We start from the raw sequence: 6,234 nt of genomic DNA on the forward strand, positions 1-6,234 counted from the left end.
TGGATCCCACCGTGGTTATCTGGTTGTCCGACAACACAAGGCTGCCACAGACCTAATGAAACCAGACACCTGTCAGAAGATGCTTACACTCGTTTACATTGTTATGACTCTATACTTGTGATGAAAGGTCAAGTTTCGGTCAAACCCACTTCTGAGTTTTTACTTGTTGATAAGATGTTTCCTGCTGTCAGGGGAGGTTAGATTTATTAAAATGTTGTTGCTAGGGAAAGTTACATAAGGGTTGGGGAGGCTATATGAGCTACAGGATGTCTTAGATATTTTGCAGAACTTGGGGAGAACTATTATATACTGTTATAATGTACTCTGTACCAACTTCTGCCTACAATTGTATAACTAAAACAAGTATTTTAATACTTAAACAAAGAGTCTGTGTTTCCTTTCCATTACTAATGTATGTTTGATAATTATGTAGACCTGATCATTTGTTGAAGAAATTGACCAACAAACCAAAGGGAGTGACATATAAAGGGCAGGTGATCAAGGAAGTGATGGAGTCCAGATGCGTCTGACGACGCACAGGTGCGCCATAAGAAGCAGCCTGGTGACCTAGAAGCCCGGAGAGGGAGCACACGTGACAAACGGTCATATCTCAGTTGTTTTCATATCTACAAAAAATAAGCAATTTTCTTTAATTTCGGAGTATGAGCTGATCAAGGGGTCGAAAATGTAGATATTGCTAGATGTATGTTCACTGTCTGAGGAACAGGCCATAGAAGCTTTATTGCTGGCAAAAGTGTCCATAACCAGAAGTAAACTGTTCAGTGTTCTTTTTCTCTATTCCTCTCCGCCTGTCTTGTTGTACATGGAACTTGTCTCACATTCATTCATTAAAAAACCCTTAAGATGTCAGCTGCTAATTTTCAGATTTACACCACGAACACTCAGCCATTTTCACTGAACTATCAAGCCCCTGTTGCTGCCAAGTCATGATTTCCCTAGGGGTTAGCCTTGCAACAACCAAGTGGTGAGACACAACGCCCTCTATGTTTAAATGTTTCAGGTACACTCAGATAGGTGTCTGCGTCACATACAGTCAGTACCCACTCACTGAGGCACACACAACTTGCATTTCTATAAACTCTGACCCAACTCGGTGTTCATTATTCATGGAGGAAGACCACAGGACCACAGAGATTAGGAACCCCCCCCCCAACCCACACACACACACACAAAACCTTTTATTTCTCTATTAGGGTGGAACGCTTATAGAAAAAAAATAGCACAGATAGAGATGTAGTAGTCCCAGAGTTAATGATCCAAGGTCAGTTTTGCATTTCACCTCCTGATGATTATGATGACTGACCATGATAGAATAAAACCAGCCGTTACTTAAGTCATGTTTCTAGTCTATTGCATAGTTACAATGTGTAATCATTTATGTCCCAGCCAGGAGAAGGAGTGGTAAATACTGTTGGTGTATAATTGTAATACATACATGCAGACACAGCATCATTCAAAGAATAGAGTTTGATACACCTCGTATTGGATATGACTGAAAAATATCTCACAGAGATTCATACCTGAACTGCACCTTTATTTGCCAAGGAAGAGTACATGATCAGTGAATATATTCAATGTATAGGCTACAATGTGGGGATCTCATGCGCGGTAAAAACTACAGTAAATGTATATAGGACTTGAATCTTTGGCAAAATAAAGTAATATTCTACTCAATCCATAGGCTTCATTAATGCCATTCAGACTTGAAGTCAATACATCAACTATGATAGCTGAGGTTCATAGGTTCTGAACTAATATTCATACCAAACGTTTTCAGATCCATACACAGATCGGCTACATACTGTAGCTAGCAACACATCCATAGGCATACAGTTATTTTCAACCTCAACTACACAATAAGCAAATAAATAGCTAGTTAGCTAAGTTACTTCAGATGCATTGCATGGCAAATATCAGCAAGGCAAGCTAACACAATTGTACATTCAATTTGCAGTAAATGCTTTAGCTAGCTAGATTTTTTACATCCACTGTTTCACAAGACGACAGCCTGGTTTGCTGGTTCTCAGGAGTCCCTAAAACATGAAACAACACGAATTACAATTTCATACTCATGTTATAACACTAGCTAGCTAGCTGGCTAATGTTAGCTAGTCAGCTAACTTGCTAAATATTTTCCTAAATTAACTTTATGGCAAAAAAATGCTGGCCGTTTTCATCCAAGCTACTCAATACTACCCCTGCAGCCATATGAAGTTAACTAACATATTCCTCTCAATTGTACATGTTTTGCTTGACTCGTTATGACGTTATAATTACTTACATTTGCTTCCACCATAATGTTTTGTCAGCCATCTTCGCTGAAGAAAGTCACCAGCGATGAATGGCTCACATCAAATTCATCATTGGAACCACTCGATATGATTGGTCATATGAAATCTTTTGGACCAAATGCATAATGAGTGCTCTAACTCCCCCTTGCGGTGGTCTGGAGCAATGAAGCCGTGACGCTGTGTACCTCTAAGTCCCGCGGTGTAAGCTCGCAACTTTCAAAGGAGGAACCCCTGTAAACACACATACACACACAATGTGCTTGATCAGGATGATTACAATTCTACATGAAGACCCTTGATTTAGACTTGAATAGTTTAATTCCAAAACACTATATCCATACTGTCACGCCCTGGTTGAAGTATTTTGTGTTTATCTCCATTTATTTGGTCAGGCCAGGGTGTGGCATGGGTTTTTGTACGTAGTGTGTTGGTATTGGGATTGTAGCTTAGTGGGGTGTTCTAGTTAAGTCTAGGGCTGTCTGAAGTGGTTCTCAATCAGAGGCAGGTGTTTATCGTTGTCTCTGATGGGGAACCATATTTAGGCAGCCATATTCTTTGAGTGTTTTGTGGGTGATTGTCCTTAGTGTCCTTGTTTCGGTTTTCACATTACGTTTATTGTTTTCGTACAGTTAATGTTTTATCATTGTTGAATAAAAATGGATCGCAATCTACACGCTGCATTTTGGTCCGACACTCCTTCTACCGAAGAAAGCCGTTACACACATTTTTTACATGTACGTTTTTTCATAATGAATGATTATTGTGTTTTGTGTGTGTGTAAAATATTACTGTTCTCATATTTTTTTTATTCATGGAATTTAGATTGAAAAACAAATCTAAATTTTACATGTCCATTGTTTAGCTGGAATGGAATGTTGGTGTACTGTTTATTTGACTAATGTGGTTGTCTCAGCTAGCTATCTTAAGATGGATGCACTAACTAAGTCGCTCTGGATAAGAGCATCTGCTAAATAACCATTTATTTTTTGCAAAATGCTATTTATCCACCTCACTCTCAGAGAAATAAATGACTAAAATGTCAAATGTAAATGTTTTACATATAGATCTCATATTACTGTCACGACTCACGACGTTTCCCTTTTGGGTGTATATCGTGGCTTCCCCCCCTCTCTCACTCTCTTTCCCACTGCAGGTTTTACAACGGTCATAAATTCCTGGGAGAAACTCTCTTCGCTACCAAGGAGTATTGAGGGAGAGAGCCTATGGAGAACAAAGACATTCTTCTTGCCAAAACTCCTAATAAAATATTTATATTTTTGAGAATGTGGGAATGGTCCGTGGACACTTAAGAGACAGTCATGTAGAGTTTGTTTAATTTGGTGATCTCTTTGAAGGAAACACACATTACTGTGTCTTTGGTTGTGTAAACATCTGATGGTTGTATAAAATATATTATTTAATATGAAACTATTTGTGAGAAGATGTAATGTGATGTTGGCCTTCTAAACGAGATACGTGTTTAGATATTAAGTTTTAACTAGTCAGTGGCCACGCCCCCGTGATCCCAGACATTACATCAGGCGTCATGGAACCACCCTTTCTTCCAGAGTATAAAAGCACTTGTGACAAAATGTACATTTTATGCCGAAGAGAGCCACGGTAAACCGTACCTCACGAATGGTTAAGAAATCTACAAACTAGAGTCAAGATAACGCCAGGACAGGGTCCCCACGTTGAAATGCCTAAACTCTGAAACTATCGATCACTACCGAAGAAGTAAATCCTAGACCGTAACCTTTATCAGTCTGCAGCTGAAAATATGAGTAAGTCTAGGACGAGAATACCGAGAACCTTGGAAGCATCTATTCTAACAGAAAAACTCTAAGAACTACAGGGTACGCTGACATATCTATTATAACAGATCTACAAAGGACACGGCGACCAGCGTTAAACAAGCATGATGAACTATTATCCAGCAGACGGTCCAGCGATCAAAGAGAGGGACATCAAAGGCATACACTCGCAAATATGTAAATTGCAATTCATTTTCGAATGAGCAGTTGTTCATGTTAAAAGTATTAGCATTTCCATGAGTGTAGTTACAAACTTTGAGTTTCCCGCTCTTCAACTGTCCCCACCCCTTTCCTTTGTCTACAAAGGACACGGCGACCAAAGTTGTCCATGTTCTTGGTGTCTTAACAGTCAGATTTGAGGAAGATGTCCTTGCAGATCCGTCCACACAGACAGAACATGTCTGGAACCGGGTGGTCACATGACTTAACACATGTAACATCACACCTAGAGTCTGCTCCCTATCTCCTTGGCTGTTCCTCCTTGAAACATGTTGGTATTACAGACTCAATACTATCAAAATAAGGAAAGTCGCACACTCCATATATAAACTCCCTGCAATTTAATGGGTATTTACCAACGATTCGGAATCACTGTGCCTTCCTCAGGGTAATGTCATGAATACTTGAACCAGGTTATGTAGAGAAACAGTGCAATTAGTGCAACCAATGACAATAGTGAAGGGTGTTTACATACACCTTAGCAAAATACATTTAAACTCAGTTTCACATTTCCTGACATTTAATCCTAGTAACAATTACCTGTTTTAGGTCAGTTAGGATGACTAACTTGACTTTATTTTAAGAATGTGAAATGTCAGAATAATAGTAAACAAATTATTTATTTCAGCTTTTGTTTCTTTCATCACATTCCCAGTGGGTCAGACGTTTACATACACTCAATTAGTATTTGGTAGCATTGCCTTTAAATTGTTTAACTTGGGTCAAAAGTTTTGGGTAGCATTCCACAAGCTTCCCACAATAAGTTGGGAGAATTTTGGCCCATTTCTCCTGACAGAGCTGGTGTAACTGAGTCAGGTTTGTAGGCCTCCTTGCTCGCACACGCGTTTTCCTCCAAACATAACGATGGACATTGTGGCCAAACACTTCTATTTGTATTTCATCAGACCAGAGGACATTTCTCCAAAAAGTACAATCTTTGTCCCCATGTGCCGTTGCAACCCGTAGTCTGGCTTTTGTACCGGTTTCCTCCAGCATCTTCACAAGGTCCTTTGCTGTTGTTCTGGGATTGATTTGCACTTTTCACACCAATGTACAATAATCACTAGGAGATAGAACACGTCTCCTTCCTGAGCGGTATGACAGCTGCATGGTGTTTATACTTGCATGGTATTGTTTGAAGGTTGGCCTTGAAATACATCCACAGGTACACCTCCAATTGACTCAAATGATGTCAATTAGCCTATCAGAAGCTTCTAAAGCCACGACATCATTTTCTGGAATTTTCCAAGCTGTTTAAAGGCACAGTCAACTTAGTGTATGTAAACTTCTGACCCACTGAAATTGTGATACAGTGAATTATAAGTGAAATAATCTGTCTGTAAACAATTGTTTGAAAAATGATTTGTGTCATGCACAAAGTAGATTTCCTAACCGACTTGCCAAAACTATAGTTTGTTAACGAGAAATTTGTGGAGTGGTTGAAAAATGTAACCTAAGTGTATGTAAACTTCCGACTTCATTTGTATGTTGATGCTAATATGATGTATAATATTCAATCATGTTTCTATATGATAACAATAGCGTAATATATTTAATATGCCATAAACCATTTAAAAAAAAGTTTCACTAATTAATTTTAATAAACTTAATCATTATGACACACCCTTCACTATTGTCTACATAACCTGGTTCAAGTATTCATGACATTACCCTGAGGAAGGCACAGTGATGGCGAAGCATTGGTATATAAAATTGTTGGGAGTTTATATATGGAGCGTGCGACTTTCTTTATTTTGATAGTTTATAGTTTATTTGCCGTTAGTCAGCACCTCCACACAAAATACTTTTCTGGGTGTGCGCCAGCTCATGTTTTTCAATCTAGTATTACAAACTCAGTCAGGGACTGGTGAAAAATTAAAGTGAAGACA

Source organism: Oncorhynchus mykiss, chromosome 15 (genome assembly GCF_057628025.1).
Source record: "Oncorhynchus mykiss isolate SJ-2025 chromosome 15, ASM5762802v1, whole genome shotgun sequence".
Taxonomy (NCBI): Eukaryota; Metazoa; Chordata; class Actinopteri; order Salmoniformes; family Salmonidae; genus Oncorhynchus; species Oncorhynchus mykiss.